This window comes from Xenopus laevis, chromosome 7S (genome assembly GCF_017654675.1).
Source record: "Xenopus laevis strain J_2021 chromosome 7S, Xenopus_laevis_v10.1, whole genome shotgun sequence".
Classification (NCBI taxonomy): Eukaryota; Metazoa; Chordata; class Amphibia; order Anura; family Pipidae; genus Xenopus; species Xenopus laevis.
Window position 1 is genome coordinate 20,233,505 of NC_054384.1, and position 18,834 is coordinate 20,252,338.

The window sequence follows — 18,834 nt, forward strand, 5'->3', positions numbered from 1 at the left end:
ACATAGAATAGAAATGCCACAATATAAGGCTGATTAGTAATTAATACAGATAATTACTACATGGCAGCACAGAAACCAGTGCACTTAGCATCAGAATTAAATAATCAGCCTTTTAGCATCAGCTTATATTACAGGCAAATCCCATTTTCTGCTTGATAATTTGTGACGACCCCTAAGATTAGCTTCCCAACAGCTGCTCAGAGTCCACTGAGCATGTGAGTGTCACAGACACTTTCCAAGATGGTGACCCCCTGTGACAAGTTTGAAGTCCTGGATCATTGCTGCTATTGACAAGCTGAAACTTTAGGCTGGTGCAATATGTTCAATATATAGAATAGGGCATTTTTAGCCATATTCATTTTCAGGACAGTACAGTACAGTACAGTTTCTCCGAACCCATTACTATTCAAGCCCACTGGGGGTGCTGTTGCTTAATTTATCGCTTCCTCTATGTTGTGTAGAGAGGATCTAACTAAAGGGATAGTGTAAATGAGCACTTACTCATTATTTGATCCACAGTATTATACTGAATGAAATTAACAGAAAACTAAACCCTAAAAGCAAATATGGCTAGACATGTATTTATTTTATATACTGAACTTACAGCACCAGCCTAAATGTTCAGTATCTCTAGGACAGTAATGGTTCAGGCCTTTAAATTTGGGCACAGGAGCTCACCACCTTGGATGTTATTACTTGTGCCAGTGGTACATACTCAGTGGGCTCTGAGCAGCAGTTGAGAAGCTAAGCTTAGGGGTTGTGGCAAATTGTCAAGCAGAAAATAAGGTTAGTCTGTGATATAAGCTGATGCTACAGGGCTGATTATTAAATTCTGATGCTAATTGTACTGGTTTCTGTGCTGCCATGTAGTAATTATCTGTATTAATTACTAACCAGCCTTATATTGTGGCATTTCTATTCTATGTGTACTGTATATTGTGAGTGGGTCCCTAAGCTCAGTAAGTGACAGCAGCACAGAGAATGTGCAGTGAAAAGAAGATGGGGAGCTACTGGGGCATCTTTGGAGACACAGATCTTTACTGCTAAAGGGCTGTGGTTGCCTTGGGCTGGTACAGAAACCCAAAACACAATGTGCAGCATTTCTACCATACCACTTTGTTACGTTTTAGATGTCCTTTAAGAGATACAAGACAATGGCTACATAGCACTATACAGTCCAGATGTGAGGATCTTTATTGTCACATAAATAAAACATTCTTTGTGTAGTAATCATTCACATGGTAATAAACTTGTAGTTACGACCTTGCTGGAAAGTCTCAATCATGGGTGCACGTCCCCCCTGTGGTCACCTTTAAACAGGCAGCGCAACTCCAACCAATCAGGACAGTCCTCCACCGTGTCTTTATTGGTCAACTTGGTTCAGACTGCATGATCACTCAAAAGCACATGGTATAATTAACTGCAAGGCAAGTACAATTGTTATAAGCAATGGTATGGACCTGTCCCTCCCGCAACACAACTTGCTGAAATTTAACTCCCAGCATCCTCTGAGGGTCTTTAGTGTCAGTAGAAAGGAAAAGATGCATTTCATTAGCACTTTTGACTTCATTACTGATAAATAATTTCATATCGTAATGAACTATAGAATAAATACTGTATTTGTCACTCTGTTAACACATTTGCTCATAGTCATGAATTTATGCACACATTACAGTCTTCTTCATATTGTCAAGGCAGGGTTAAAAAAGCTAGTGATGTCATACTTTATGGCATTGTACATCACTTTAAATACAGAAACGTGTAGTCTCTCAGAGACACAAAATATACATTCAATAATCAGCAAGTATTTTAAAAACAAATTATACCAAGTTTATAAATGAGGTTTTACTTCACAACAACATTTATGACCCATGTGGCTCCCCCTCAAGTCTCTGATTGGTTACTGCCTGGTAACCAATCAGTGGAAACCAAAAGAGCTGAAAAGCTGTATTCTGTCTATTATGTTAGACATCCAGTCACTCCAGCCTTTATACATTACATTTTTGGCTAACTAACTATTTTAGAAACATTTTTATTTTGCACATCCTATCTATTTACCTAGTTTTTATTTGTATACTGAACAATTCCTTTAATGGCTTCTCCCATATAATGTTATAAGACTAATCTGAAAACATGAACTTTTTTTGCTGTCCTAGATATTTCCTACAGTGAATTCTGATTATTATTATAAAGGATATACCTCAAAATACAGGCTGTGAACAAACGCACGGGTTATTCTGGCTTTAGCTATGTCTGTAATAATTACCAATTGACAATGAATCTGGTACTGTCAGACTGTGTATCTTCCTGTAAACACAACAGGACTGCAATGGGAAGTAAAGGAATTTATAGCTTAAAGTAATACTTTCATTGGCACTAGGAAAACTGAAGAGAACTTATTTTTAGCCTTCAAAATAAAGGTATTGAGGCTCTTTAAAGAACAATGTAAGTTAAACTAAAGAAGTAGCTAGAAATGTTCTACATTATGTTTTGTGCTTCTGTATCAGCCCAAGGCAACCACAGCCCTTTAGCAGTAAAGATCTGTGTCTCCAAAGATGCCCCAGTAGCTCCCCATCTTCTTTTCTGCTGATTCACTGCACATGCTCTGTGCTGCTGAGCTTAGGGACCCACTCACAATATACAGTACACATAGAATAGAAATGTCACAATATAAGGCTGATTAGTAATTAATACAGATAATTACTACATGGCAGCACAGAAACCAGTGCAACTAGCATCAGAATTTAATAATCAGCCCTGTAGCATCAGCTTATATGACAGGCCAACCTCATTTTCTGCTTGATAATTAGTGATGACCCCTAAGCTTAGCTTCTCAACAGCTGCTCAGGGCCCACTGAGCATGTGAGTGTCGCAGTCACTTTCCAAGATGGTGACCCCCTGTGACAAGTGTGAAGTCCTGGATCATTGCTGCTATTGACAAGCTGAAACTTTAGGCTGGTGCAATAACTGCAGTATATAAAACATGGCATTTTTAATCCTATTCATTTTTAGGGTTTAGTTCTCCTTTAAATCAGAACTAACATCTACTTGTAGAATCCCATTCATGTTGACAGTGTTTAATAAGTCCTTATGATACCACATATATGTACAAATAAAACTGCACAAAAGCATCTGTCTGCATCAACCAGGCGCTTACTGACACTCCTATGCATATGTGGAAATAACTAGAAAATAAACAGGTGTAAGTGGGAACCTATACTGTGTAAAACAGTGTCCTCTATTGCTTTCTGAACACCCATATACTGTGTCATCACTTGAAACCATGTTAAAACTGTAACCAGAAGAGTTTTAGTAAAGCTAGCTGTATATTCCCAGATTAGTTCAGGCAGTTTGGAGAATTATCAATGCTGATGGAAAATCTTCATTGGCCAGTTGAAAGGAAATGAAGATGGGTCACACAGTGGGCCCTTGTGCAATGCATATCTGTTTAGCCCACAGTACCATATAAAGGTTGCCATACACGGGCAGATAAAGCTGCCGAAATTGGTCATTTAGACCAATTTGACAGCTTATCTGCCCATGTATGGGGGCTTCCGACGGGTCTTCCCGATCGATATCTGGCCATGATATCGATCGGGAAGGTTTGATTTTTACCTGACTGACCTGTCGGAGCCCCTTGGCATATCGTAATTAGATCGTTCGACCATACGGCCAAACGTTCGAATTACCCCCGATATAGCCATGCCGTTAGTGGCATATCGGGGAAAGATCCGCTCGTTTGGCGATGTTGCCAAACGAGCGGATCTTTGAGTCTATGGCCAGCTTAAGTCACACTGTGTTTGGGAAAGTACATCCTTCCCAAACATTGCTTCTTGTGGAAAGATAAATCAAACTGGAAAGGTAATTAGATGAATAGGTGTGCTACTCCCTATTTATCATACTATGTAAAAAATGGAGAGAAGCATTATTGGCGATATTGCCCAGAGCAACCAATCAGCATTCAACTGTTACAAAACAAAAGCAAACATCTGATTGGTTGCTATGAACAACATCACCAGTAATGTTTCAGTTGACTTTTTAAGCAGCATCATAACTAGACCCCTTAGTCTACCAATGTTTTTTACCAACATTAAAAGTGGACAACTGATAGGACCGCATGAGCATGAGTCTATTGGTTATTATTTAGTACTGGATCACCAGTCTCTCTCATGTGGTTCTCTAAATGGAAGCCCAAGTATCTCAAAAATTTTCCTCTCAGTTGGTGTAGGGAGAGGGCAACCTTGGCTGACCTCCCATTGTTCACAACATCCTTGTTAAGCGAGTGTTCTGATAGGCTCATGTGTTTGGTAGCGGCCAGAGCCCGCATTGAGTGGTTAAAACGCGCAGATCCAGTGAAGTAGATAAGGGACAAGCAAACTCTCCATATGGCACAAAATAACTTCCAGCCTACGGTGCCGTTGACCTTCTCCTGGAAAACGACAAACCCCTAAATATTTCTTCTGATTCCCGTTCACTTCTTCATTCACCAAGTCATCTGTCAGAAACCCTACAAAATTTATAAGAAAGCAATAAGAAAATCAGATTTGCTCAAAGAGATGAAAAAGTTTATAAGAAAGAAATAAGAAAATCAGATTTGCTCAAAGAGATAAGAAGAAGGAGAACATTTCACTTTGACTGATGAAATAATTCAGATTTCTTTTTGACCAGCGCATTAATTGGAAGACTCTAAAGTAGCCTCGTTAATCACCCTCTGCTTCTGAGCATTTAAGTACCGTCATTGATTACAACTGTTGAGGAAGAAACTGCAAATCATGACAGAACGTTGGAGCAACCGTGCTTTATCATTAGACACAGCTAAATTACAGATCCTACTGTGGCAGCTAATGCAATGACATAAGTGGTTTGTAGCCTGTAATTAATCACTAAGGAAGAAGCCGTCCCCATCAGAGGATTCTGCCGTAGTGTTTGATAAGATTTGTGGTCACTTCCAGCCTTTGAAAGTTCTTTTATGAACATCTTCATTTAAATGATTACAAGTTGTTCTGAAAAAGATGAATAAGTGCATATTTCTTGCCTTGCATCTTCAGCCCATCGAGAAGTTTTTTGAAAATTCTTTGAGACTTTCCATCGGGGTGAGATACTAACACATCGACATCCCCACAGGTTGCTTATCTACGGCGGTAAGAGCCACATGCTACAGAGATCAGCTCAGGATTAAGACTATGAGCCATTTCTCTTTCCTTGGGAAAATAGATAAATTGTATACACATTACAGAGGAATAGACTTTTTAGCCATTTAGAGGGCTCGTTGATGGGCATAACTCAGAGGTTATGACTTGAGCCTATCGAGAAGCACTCCAAGACCTTTTGCACATGGTGCAAATTCAAGGGTTCTGGAAATCATTGATTTGCCTCTTCATATACTACCATCACCCTGTAGGGCCACCTGCGAATCAGGCTCCGAAAATCCTCACAAACAAATGATAATCTCCTGTCCCACCGGTGCGATCCTACGATTAGTCTATGAAGAGGCAAATTCAACCATTTTGCAAAATGTTTGCATCATATAGCATTATATATATCATTCAATCATTTGGGGCCCCCAGAACAAGGCCTTTTTTAAAAAAAAAAAAAAAAAAATCAGTTTTCAGCCAATCACATTAGTTTGCATGTGACCAGCATCAGTGGAAGCAACATACAGCCATGCAGTCTCCATTACTTTGGAATTATAACCAGAAAAAATTCAAGACTGTAATACACAGCCTATGTGCTATAAGCTCTCACGTGCTGATTAAAAGCAGGAAGCTATTAGGTAGGATTTTTAGAGAATATATGTGCACTTCTCCCTGCTTTATCATATAGGAATATAGTCTCCTGACTACAAAGGGACAAGTGCAATAGGGAAGTGTTTTATACAGTTAGAAATCATAATCTTCCATCAACGACATTTTAATGAACACTGTTTGGGAGAAAGTGACTGCAAGAGAAATTATTTGTTGAATGCATGCTGTGTGAATGCTTAACAGACCTGTTACCGGGTGCTGCTTATGCAATATATCTAGTATACACTCAAAATGTCATTGCAGCAGCAATAAGGCAGTTAACCGCTCTTCTAAAATATATATTGTCAATGAAGTTGTAGCATCTAAGTATTACTTTTCCTTATCTCGCTTTATCTGATTAGGACCAAGGATCATCTTTCATTAGGAGCATAAACCTATTAATTCCATCTTGTATTCCCATGACATGCTTAAAGAGGTCATGACTCTTTTTCTAATGCATATTTTGTCTCTTTTTAATGAAGATTTCTGAAGACCTGCTACATTGCAATTGAGTGCAAAAGCCCTTAGATCTTGATGTGACATACAGCAAGGACAGTGGCTAATCCCTTAATCCCCTTCTTTCTCCTTGAGACCCAGGACGAGTAATCCAATCAGCAACAATAGGCAGTGACTCCTCCTTCTGCAGCCGCCACAACAACCTGGTTGACTTTTGAAAGGATGGGGAGGGTAAAATAAAAGGGACCTTGGAATAGGAAAGTCATTCTCAAAAATCTTTGACGTGACAACCGTATTTGAACAAAAAGGGAGGAGGTGGTGGTGCTGATGGTGGGGGGGAGGAATGAGCCTTTCGTCTTTAATCATACGCATGGGAACAAGTTTCCCAGTGGGGTCCTGAGTGTTGCGCATTCTTTGAGATCAGGCTCTGTGGCTGAGTGACAGCGTCGCAATGACCGATGCTTCCACGGTGATGGGGTATGCAGGTGTAACATAAAGCAACTTCTTCCAACCCACCCCAAGGGATCCTGTCACTCAACAGCAACAGTCTAACTCCACTGCCTTTCATTTTCTCCAAAAGACTGTCTTTGAAATATTGTTTCCTGATGATCATTACAAAGAGCAGTGCTCTTACAGAAGCTTGTGGGAGAGAAATCCTTTCTTAGTAGAATATATTAAATGGTGTGCCCGAATAATAGCAGAGAAAGAAATTCGAAAGCAAAGGCACAAAATACCCTGAAAACAAAGGCAGAGTTTATCTGCACAGCTTGATCATGTCTTCTAGTTCAATTCCCAGTAGCAAAAGATCTCAAATGTAGCTTTACCTCACGCTAATCATCCTTGAGTTTGGAGAGAAAAAGAACATAAATGTGTTCTTTGCCAGTTGCCAACTATTTATTAACAAAGCAGACAATCTATTATGTTACAGCTGCACTGTGCTTTGTATAAAACAACCCTGTTACAAATTGCCGCCCCATGCAATGAATTGCAGTCTATGCAGAGTCGCCTGACAGGGGCTCCCAACTTGCTTATTATCTCCTAGTATGGCCACCCAATCAGGTCTGGACTGTGATTCAAATTAGGCCCTGACATTCCAGGTAAAGAGAGGCCCAATCAACTCCCCACCAGCCCACTAAATAGTGACTTTCTATGGCATGTTATGGCAGTCCCTCTGGCATTTGCCAGAACCCACAGATTGTCAGTCCGGGCCTGCACTCAACCTAGAGGTAAATTTACTTTCGTTACTTCGCTGATTTACTAACAGGCGCTGGCTTAACTTAGACTCTAGCGCTACTTTGCACTCTTAAGCCAGGCGAAGTTTCGCTCTTGCGAAAGAGCGTTACTTCACAAATTCACTATGATGCACATTTTACTGAACATTACCTGTTCCGCCAGACTTGCCTTCACCACCTCCGACTAGGTGAAGAGCAATGGAATGTATACGGCTTCTTCAATTTTTAGTTTAGTCCCAAAAAACACTGGTGTCTTTTACTTTTTTCAGGGTGATAAGTTGCAAAAGTCCGTAAAAATGTTTTTGGGTACCCGGGCTCCCCCCTACATTTCCTAACATATGTAATAAACTATACACTGGCCTCATGTGTAGGGCAATATAACAACTCTATTTTCTTTTATTAAGGTTTCCCTGGGCTTGTGTAGTGTAATGTATTTGCTGCAACATACAGTATACGTCCATTCAACTTTAACTTCCCACCGTATGCAAATTAGCCAACGCTAGCGCAACATCGCTTTGCTTGGCGCAGTAACGCTAGCACAACTTCACCAGAGGTCGGCGCCCTGGACGAAACTTCAGATTTTAGTGAATTAGCGTTGTCCTGGCGAATCTACGCCTGGCAAAGTGTTGCGATGTGAGCGAAGCCGTCGCTGGCGAATTTACGGTGGTTAGTGAACACAGCTGAATCTATTTTAGGCCAAACAGTGGGATTGAGATGCTGTGTAGTTATGGAGCGCAAACCTCTAAAGTTACTTACTCTGGAAGTACAATATCTAATATAAAGAACTGCCATTTATTCTGAATCAGAATGCTTACAGTTTTTTCAATCTTCCCAGCCTCATCCCATGGCATGCGATCCAAGAAATCATCATAATGTTTCAGACCAATGGCTTGTTGCATGGTCAGGTTTTCATTGTGCGAAAAAATAAATAAATTAATGTGGCATGTTAACAAAGATAAGCCTTTTTGTCATTACATGAATATGCCTATAGAGTTATTCAGCTTTAGGTTTGCCTCACTCTGAATACTTACAACTATTTTAATTGCTTAGCAAATGTCAAGAACACATGTCAGCTTGTCATCACTGCAGCTCAGCAACCAGGTTATATGGATAACGAGCTATACACGGGCCTAAGGAACTCTGACGTATAACTAAATATGTCATAGCATGCTAGTGCAGTGGTAAGGGGTCTACTGTCTGAAACCTACTAGGACACTATCTGCAAGGGCCTCTTATGCAATTTTTGCTTTCTATTTACCCTCAGGAGCACAGTGTTTACTGATCAGAAAAGATTTAGGAACAACCTGTTGATACCAGAGTTGAGCCGTTTTTGCTCTGGCTCCCCATATATTGGAAAAGATCTGGTCTAGTTCAGAAATGTTCACTATCCAGAATGTCTTACATTTTTTTTCAGCCATTTTCTTTCCATTGACTGGGATACTAGCTTCCAAAAAAATACATTCATGATTTGAAAATGATTTATCATGGAGAAGTCAAACCTGCATTTCTCTAACTATATTTCCAAACTATATTTAAGCTAGGCCCACATGGGTGATTAATCTATCACTAGGCCCACATGGGTGATTAATCTATCACTATGGCCTTACCGGCAGTAGAACTTAAACTTGCCACTGCTATTTGCTGGTATAAACAGTCACTGATGCAGGGAGCATAAAAATGACCAGCATACAGCAACTTACACCTCAAAATAGGTTGCACAATCAATTTGCAGAAGAAGTCATTAACAGAGCACAAGAGTGTAAGTTCCATAATACATCATACCCTCTTATGTTCCTATTCTCCCAGTCCAGCACCAATACAAGCTATCTAGACTACTTAGAATTCTCCATAACTATCACCATTGCCATCATAAAGTTCCAGTGTGGAACTGAAACGTTGGAACCGATAAACCTACATTTTGTTTGCTGAAACCTTTGCCTCAAAACTTCCTTGGGAGTGCTGTCAACTCACCTTGGTATCCATATATATTCGGACTGACACCCAGGCTCTATTTTAATTACCTCTCACTTGATTACCAAATTGGAGAACTATAACTCACACCATAATACTCCCAAGTTGGAGAACTATACAGTAACTCACACCAACTTTGCTCTACATAGTTGTTATTGCAAGACTGGGGGAATCACTCAATACAACTTAGGAGATTTTGGAAAATTCCTATTACTGTGATTTTAAATACATGACCACCTACCTGAATCGTTTTGAAAATAATCTTTTATGTATTTATATTGTTATCTGTTGGGTTCCTGCCCGGCCAGGTTTTAAATGGATAATATTCAATGTTAAATAAAATTTGTATACTTTCAGAGTAACTTGGTCTCCAAATACACCTTTAATCAATTTCTTACCGACCGAAACGTCGGTTTTACATACCATGTAACAACACAAGTTTTTCTACAAACACAAGAACCCTGGTGCTGGTATTTTATTCTCTTTGTATATGAATTTGGATCCGTGCACAGGGGCAGCTGTCTATACAGGAATATATATATAAAGTCATCCCATATCTGGCCAGTTCTACACTCAAATTGCATCTGATTCATTAAGAATTCTATTGCTTCATTATACATTTTACACAGGGACTACGTTTTACCTGCAACTTACCTGCTGCTTTCAAGGTTAAAACTCCCAAATTTGGCTGCCCTTTTATTGGACACCACTGGGATCACCTGACTATAGCTAGGAAGGGTGGGAGGTACAACATGGAGTTGGTCACTGCTCCTGTATAAACTATAACAAACAAGGGAAAGTTGTGCTCACCACTAATTTTTAAAACCATTAGGCGGGGGCCAGGCCCGGACTGGCAATCTGTGGCTTCTGGCAAATGCCAGAGGGGCTGCTGTAAGATGCCATAGAAAATGACTATTAAGTGGGCTGGTGGGGGGCTGTTTGGGCCTCTGTGTAAAAGGAATGCCAGGGCCTATTTTGAATCCAAGCCCAGTTCTGGCGGGGGTGCAATGAAGCTGTGACCACAAAATACATACAGTATAGACAAATACAAAAGGTCCTCTGCACTCAACCCACTTAAGATATTGAGACATTTTGTGCATACAGCTACTAAAAAAATGCCTTACCCTTTAAACAAAACAGGGATTGTTTGTCCATATATTGCAATTCATTTAAGCTGTCTATATGTACACACAAGAACAAAGCCACAAACAAAATAATCAAACGGCTAAACTTTCATTTTTATGTACCGTATATACGATATACATAAACTACAGGCCTATCATAACATCATTAGAGCTGCTTTTTAAATGATGTTAGGGGGGATAAATGTGAACAAGCATGCCAAAGACTTCTCGGGGAGATTATTTAAAAAAAAAAAGTTGTAGGGGCAAAGCTCCACATATAACAAAAGCCACAGAACTTCCAACCTGTGGCCCTTCAGCTGTTCATGGACTACAATAGCAGTCTAGCAGCTGGACATCACTGCAAAGGAAAGTAAACACCGCCATTGTAATGCATTTACCTCACAGGAGTTGACAGGCTTGTGGCAGCTTTTGAGAGCATGTATTGCTTGGGAAGAACCTCCAGCTTGTCTGTGATAAACTGGTTGTAATTAATTTTCTTGGTTCCAGATGAATAAGCACAGACCCACTTACCAGTGACTTCATGACTCTTCCCACTTGTCAGGACGCTGCCCAGATATTGAAGAATCTAGGTCTCCTTGTGTAACACCGGTGTCTTCTGTGTCACTAACATCATCATCTGAGTTCTCTACAACAAGAGAGAAAAAAACATTAATAAAGATTTTATCAATTGCCAGTTGATGTAGATTAACATGCCTTGCATCCGGCGGCTTTGTTTGGAGACAAGTGTTTTAAGGATTCAGGTATTAGAGGTTCGAAGAAGCCCTTTTGTGATCCAACTTTCAGTCTTCACCCAGCAGCTCAAGTCAAATTTACAGATTTATGGAAAAATAAACAATGTCCTGATTTTAACCTTTAAGTTGACCCTATTCATTGCCTTGGACTCCATTGGGATCTAGGATTTAAAGGAACAGTAACACCAAAAAATGAAAGTTTTTTAATTGAATGGCAATATAATGTACGGTTGCCCTGCACTGGTAAAACTGGTGAGTTTGCTTCAGAAACAAAAAAAATATAGTTTATGCATTGAAGCTGCTGTATAGCCTTGGGGGCAGTCAATCTAGCACAGGAGACTCAGTAGATAACAGATAAGTTCTCAAGAATACCATTGTATACTACAGAGCTTATCCGTTGGGTATTGAGCCTTTTCTCCAGCTTAAATGGCTGATCCCTTGGCTACACAGCAGCAATTGTATATAAACTATTATGGTCTTTCTGAAGCAAACACACCAGTTTAAGCAGTACAGCTCTGAAAGAGGAATCAGCAAGCACTCCACATCCACTCAATGTTAAAACGAAGAACCTTTATTTCAACCTATTAAAAGCAAAAAAACACTACATTATGTTTTCAGTACTTTAAAACACTTTCACTTTTTGGTGTAACTGTTCGTTTAAGGTGACAAATGATCGTGAAAATACTTATATCCCATAGTTTTAACAAAATATTTTTTTTTTTTGGTTTATTTAATGTATGTGCTGCTATATTTTTATTGTAAATATTAGAGATGCAATGCATTTTCTCTTAAAACTGTTACCCCTGTCTTCTATGGAGGTGTAGTTGAGTCAGCTTGCTTATTGTTTCCATTAGTCCTCTTTAGTGTTTTAATACTCCTAAGAAGCAGTAGGACATGTGGAGTGACAACAAAGGGTGAAAAGCAGCAGGAGAAACAATCCCCTAAATCAGCATAATCACAATGGAGGGGAAACTTCACACTAAACAATCCTTAAAACAGCAAAAAAATGTCTCTTACTCGTGGCATACTCCTGCACAGATATTTGTAACTCTGAGCTCCCTGTGGTAGGAACCAAGAGCATAAGAAAAACAGAGCATGTTAAGTCCTATGATCCAAAACCTGCAATATTTTAACCAGCAATTTGACCAGCAATGGTGATCTGCTGATTGGTTCCTATAGGCAATTGGACTTGAAGCAAATTTATTACCTGATCTTGTGTCTGTACTAAAAGTTTGCAGCTGGGTCTGTCACAATTCATAATTTTCGGCATCAAAACAACAGCGACACAGTTATTTGTTATGGGAATTGTTAAACTTGGTTTCTCAATCAAGATCATTGCCAGCTGTTTGCTTTACTTTCCCTATCTACAACATTTTAACATTAAGCAAATTAAATTTTTAGAAATAAAAAGACAACCCATCCAGAGATAAATAAACACTATTCATAAAACGAGAGCATACAGGTGAAACCTGTTATCCAGAGTGCTCAAAACCTACGGTTTGCTGGATAAAGGATCTTTCTATGAATTGGATCTCCATACTTTATGGGGTTTATTCATTAAAGTCCGAATGCAAAAAAACCCCAAAAATTCAAGTTTTTTTTTTTTACTATAAAATCCAAATTTTTAGTGGGAAAAAAACAAATTTTTTAGATTTATATTATCCTGATTTATTATATCCTGAAGATGTAGAATGAAGTCAGAATCCGAAAAATCATCCATCTCAGTCCTGCCAAGGTTGTATTTAAGTCAATGGGAGAGGTGAGGTACGTATCCTATTTGGAAGTTCTATGGTCTGCGTTGGATTTAGCCCAAAAATCTGAAAAAAGGTCGGACTTTTTGGGAAAAAGCACAAAAAAAAACAATTTAGGAAAAAAATCTGATTAAATTGTGCTTTGTTAATGATATTTAAATTCTCAGATAAGGCCCTATGTGTGTACTAAAAAAACATTTAAACATTAAATAAATCCAATATGATTGTTTTGCCTTAAATAAGGATTAATTATATCTTAGTTGGGATCAAGTATAAGGCACTGTTTTAATTTTACAGAGAAAAAGGAAAACATTAGAAATATTTGATTAAAATGGTGTCTATGGCCTTTCCATAATAAATTCTGGAGGGGTTTCCTGATAATGGATCCCATACCTGTATTACAGTTTTGACTTCCTAAGAAGAAAAAAAAACTACATTTACTTACAGGGCTGCATGTGACAGGAGATCCTAAAAATGTCCTTCAGACGATCAAAGACAGGGCACACACACAGATTCGGGGAGATTAGTCTCCCGCGACAAATCTCCTCTTCTTCGGGGCAACTAATCTCCCCAAACTGCCTCCTGCCGGCTAGAATGTAAATCGCCGGCAGAATTATACTCGGAGCACTTCATTTTCCAAAGTCGCAACTTTGGAAAATGAAGTGCTCCGAGTATAATTCTGCCGGCGATTTACATTCTAGCCGCCGGGCGACTTTGGAAAATGAAGCGCTCCGAGTATAATTCTGCCGGCGATTTACATTCTAGCCACCGGGCGACTAATCTCCTGAATCTGAGCGCGTGCTCTGACCCTAAACCCTGCAGCTGTGTTAGATATTGGCAACAGTAATATGAAAGTACTCTGCACACTCAGAAGCCTACCAAAGACCCTGCACCTCTACTAATACATTTATTGAGACATTGGATGAGAAGAAATGGTTGAGAGGGGATTGTAGATGCTTGGATCTGGCCCATTTACATTTGCCAGGAAATCCTTCAGTACTCTGGCCAGTCAGAACTTCTGTGTCAACATATGAGAGATTTGTTCTGAAGTGGTTTCAGCTTCTGTGAGTAATACCTGCAACTTAGATGTAGACACTTGACTTTTACACAAGAAAACACACAAATCTGATTGATGTCATCAAGAAAGACGAGAAAGACAAAAGAACATCTGTAACTCAGGACACAAATGAGTAGCCCTGCTTACATGGCCTCAGTCCCCGGAACTCTTCAGTTGGAAAGCAGCCCAGCGGTTGCATCAGTCCCTGCTACAATCTGCTCCTCCCACAATCTTGCAGGTTTGGGAAGAGAGACTGCATTGCTGTCCTGAGAGACATTGGCAATAATAGCTACATCAAAAGGAAAGGTGAAATGGAGACAGCTGAGAGGCCCGGACTGGCAATCTGTGGGTTCTGGCAAATGCCAGAGGGGCTGCTATAAGGTCCCATAGAAAGTCAGTATTTAGTGGGCTGGCGGGGGCTGTTTGGGCCTCTGTATACCTGAAATGCCAGGGCCTATTTTAATTCTCAGTCCAGACCTGGCTGAGAGTATGTAAAGCTGTAAGTGGGCAAATGCTTGTCACAGTCTAGTAATCCCAAACCAACCAACTACACTAGACCAGTCATGAAAGCAGATAAACTGTTGTTATGCTTTGCAGCGTTGTGTTAAATATTTGTCTATGTGCCTGACATTGTAAATGCTGGTACAGTCCAGACACTTTAAATACAGTACAGGTATGGGATCTGTTATGCAAAATGCTCGGGACCTGGGGTATTTCGGATAATGGATCTTTCCAAAATTTAGATCTTCATACCTTACTACTAGAAAATCACGTAAACATTAAATAAACCCAATAAACTGGTTTTGCTTCCAATAAGGAGTAATTATATCTTACTTCGGATCAAGTACAAACTACTGTTTTATTATTAAAGAGAAAAAGGAAATCATTTTTTAGAATTTGGATTATTTCGGTAAAATGGAGTCTACGGAAGACAGCCTTTCCGTAATTCGGAGCGTTTTGGATAACAGGTTTCCGGATAATGGATCCCATACCTGTATTAGAGAAAATCAATACAAATGAATTGATGTGAACTGTAAGCAGTTAAGGGATGAAGACAGTAATAAAGTATTATAATATAGTACAAGATAATAAAGTACAAAGATGCAGCAGGTTCTTTGCATCACGAGAGGGTTAAACCTTGCTGTTATGTCAGTCTCCTAAAATAGTCCTATGACTGCATGCTTGCGCAGTATGTGTAATGCTTCAGGGCACTGCTAGAATTATTGACAGGCAGTACAAAGTGAATTCAATTATCCTCCTTGAACTGCATCTCTGACATCAACTCTGTACCAAAAAATGAAAACTCAACTCAGATGCCAGAAACAATGACAAAAGCTACTGCAGCAATAGCTGTATGTACGAGTTCTATTCAGATATTAGAATGCTAATTAATAGCTTGGCGAGGTAACAAAAATCAATCCTTTATACGGTATTCTGGGAGAAGTTGCCCACCCCAAGCATCCATGGACACACTGGAGATCATTTACAGCTATAAGGACATTGCTCTATTGCCACAAGCAGTTGTGTCTGGTCACTGCATATATTTTGGTGGATACCCCGATTCACCCTAGGCACAATTTCTTAAAGAAAAAGGAAAGGTTAAAATTAAGTAAGCTTTATCAGAAAGGTCTATATAAATACACCAATAAACCCTCAAAGTAATGCTGCTCTGAGTTCTCTGTCAAAAGAAAAACTGCATTTCTTTCCTTCTATTGTGTACACATGGGCTTCTGTATCAGACTTCCTGTTTTCAGCTTAAACCTTCAGGGCACGGGCTTGAGCATGCTCCGTTTGCTCCTCTCTTCCCCTCCCTCCCTGCTGTAATCTGAGCCAAGAGCTATGAAAGAACAGGGAGTGACTCAGTCAGGAAGTGATATCACACCAAGCTAATATGGCTGCTGCTATCCTTACCCAACAGAGAGAGCTTCTTAAGCTGTTTACACAGGTATGGTAAAGCATTCTATAGAATAAATATAGTGTTATAGCTTGCACTATTGTGGCTAATCTATTGTCTTTCCTTCTCCTTTAACTACACACAACGTTACTTATCCGTAGCTTTTTTGTAGCTTTTTTGTAGCAAAGAATTCTGGGAACAAATGCAACAATGTGAGAGAAACACTGACAGCATAATTTTATCTTTCTACACATATATTCATGCTGTCTCACTTAGTACTGGGCCCTAATATATTCAGCTCCTTTGCCAGCGAGCCTTTACTTAATAACCATGTCTCAAACTAAACCAAGAGGGCTGTGTAACTACTGGATGGCAAAGATGCTTTTGACTTTGAGTTGTCTTTTTTTCCTATATCTGAATGGTTTTATGGTTCAGGCATAGAGGTCTTTAGACATGAGTAGCTTAAAGGGCACCAATCATGACCAAAATCATTTACTAAGTAAATACACTATGTGAAAGTTCAAGAAATCCGATTTTTAAAACAGTTAGAATTGTTTGTATAATGTAAATCATTTGCTCACTATTCCTTCTGCAAGATCTCCCCTATCTCCCCTGCAGTTCTAGCTGAGGCAGACATCTTGGATTTCACTGGCTCCTCCTACCTATATCTTCCCAGCCAACTGTAGCTCTGAAATCTCGCACATGCTCAGTTGAAATTCCTTGCTTGCTTATCAACCCTTCTAAGCTATTTTCAAATCAGCCAAACCTGTGTGTTAGCTGCTGTTCAGTAGTGCTGCCATCTGCTGGAAGTTAGCAGGTGGCAGCACTTCTAGTGGATACTTCTAGTGGAGGAGTTTACTAAAACAAGGCATTCTGGGTAGAATACTCAAAGCAGTGTTACAATCTGAGCATGCTCCTGAAATTTGCACATTAGAGTCTCTGTTAGAGTCTCAATATGGCCTCCCTCAGTGAAAGAACCCATTTGACAAAGTAAGGGATTTTTTTAAAACCTGCAGTTTTTTCAAAAAACTATATATGTAGTTTGATTAAACGTGTTTAGCTTGTACTGGTCAGATTGTTAATATGTGTTTGATTTTGGCTGTGATAGGTGCCCTTTAAAGCAGAACTAAAGTCTAACTAAAGAAGTAGGGTAGAAATGTTGTACATAATGTTTTGAGATTCTGTACCAGCCCAAAGCAACCACAGTCCTTTAGCAGTAAAGATCGGTGTCTCCAAAGATGCCCCAGTAGCTCCCCATCTTCTTTTCTGCTGCACTTGCTCTGTGCTGCTGTCACTTAGTGAGCTTAGGGCCCCTCTCACAATATACAGTACACATAGAATAGAAATGTCACAATATAAGGCTGATTAGTAATTAATACAGATAATTACTACATAGCAGCACAGAAACCAGTGCAATCAGTATCAGAATTTAATAATCAGCCCTGTAGCATCACCTTATATTACGGACAAACCTAATTTTCTGTTTGATAATTTACGATGACCCTTCTCAACAGCTGCTCAGAGCAGACACTTTCCAAGATGACAAGTTTGAAGTCCTGGATCATTGCTGCTATTGACAAGGCTGGTACAATAAGTTCAGTATATAAAATATGGCATTTTTAACCATATTCATTTTTAGGGTTTAGTTCTCTTTTAATCATGGTGGTCATCAGTTCTAGTCATTAGCAGAATTACAGTTCCTTATACTCCAATACAATACTAGCTAATAAATAAGGCTTAATGCATTCCACTGTGATTCTACAATATCTTGCATTGGCCAAACCTGTTACCCGATGGAAGCATCAGCAAGAGATAACAAGAAGTGAAGGAATGCCAACTGTGTATATAACTGTGTGCCACAACAATTATACTTATGTAACTGCTGACATCATTTGACACATCATTTATTGCATACCTATCTCCCAGTGAGCATAAATAATATGATCTATAAACCCATTTAATCATATAAACCCTTCAATTACAAAAAATTAAAGAGAATGTCAGATTATAATAAAAAGGAGCATTTTACCTTTTAATGCTACAGCTTTGAAACTACTGTTTGCATTGCCATAAATATTACCTGTGTTTTTGATGTGTTACTATGATTTAATTGCGGGAAATCAGACACATGTTGTGTTTGAGGGTTGCTGGCTTCATCCAGTTTGTCCCGGACATGTGGTAGTTCATCATGCTGTTTCCTGTAAATCCCCTTGCTCTCGAAACTTTGTTCTTTTTCTGCCTGGTCCTTCAAATCCAGGTACCTGTCACAGAATTATAGTTATTTTTTGTTTCATCACTGCCTGTGGTTCGCCTTGATGTCTGAGACATACTTTTATACCCACGGGGCAAATACCTAGGAACAAGTTAAGTGGGATAAGCAGCACCTAACTGTTGGGGGCATAGGTTCCAGGAAGCTTTAAACATACATGATTAGAAAGATGTGGTTTTTATGAGATTTAGAAATTATTTACCGACAGACTTGAAACATAAGGTTTCCCAAAAGGCACTGACATGTATTGCCCTAAGGAGACAGAAGAAACACCTGATGAAGACATACCTGTACCTTAGTGCTAAAAGTAAGCTTTTTCTCATTGATAACTCGATATTAAAAATAGCCTATACAAAATGCTGCAGTTTTTACAAGAAGGTGTTGACAAAGACTACAGGGGCCAGTCAATCATAGATATTGAAAGATCAGTCTGTATGTTGTCAGCATTAGTAGTAAACAATTGGCATGATGCCATTTAAGGGTCAGGGCACACGCTCAGATTCGGGGAGATAAGTCGCCCGGCGACAAATCTCCTCTTCTTCGGG

The 18,834-nt window shown here is 39.4% G+C and overlaps 1 long non-coding RNA gene across 1 annotated transcript; it reads right to left on the minus strand.

Annotated features, from left to right (window-relative positions):
- Positions 1 to 3,698: 3,698 nt before the first annotated feature.
- Positions 3,699 to 18,403, minus strand: LOC108697429. Its single transcript, XR_001932427.2, has 3 exons — positions 18,101 to 18,403; positions 11,098 to 11,212; positions 3,699 to 4,507 (listed from the first exon to the last, which is right to left on the minus strand). It is a non-coding gene; the product is annotated as an uncharacterized LOC108697429 (long non-coding RNA).
- Positions 18,404 to 18,834: the final 431 nt, after the last annotated feature.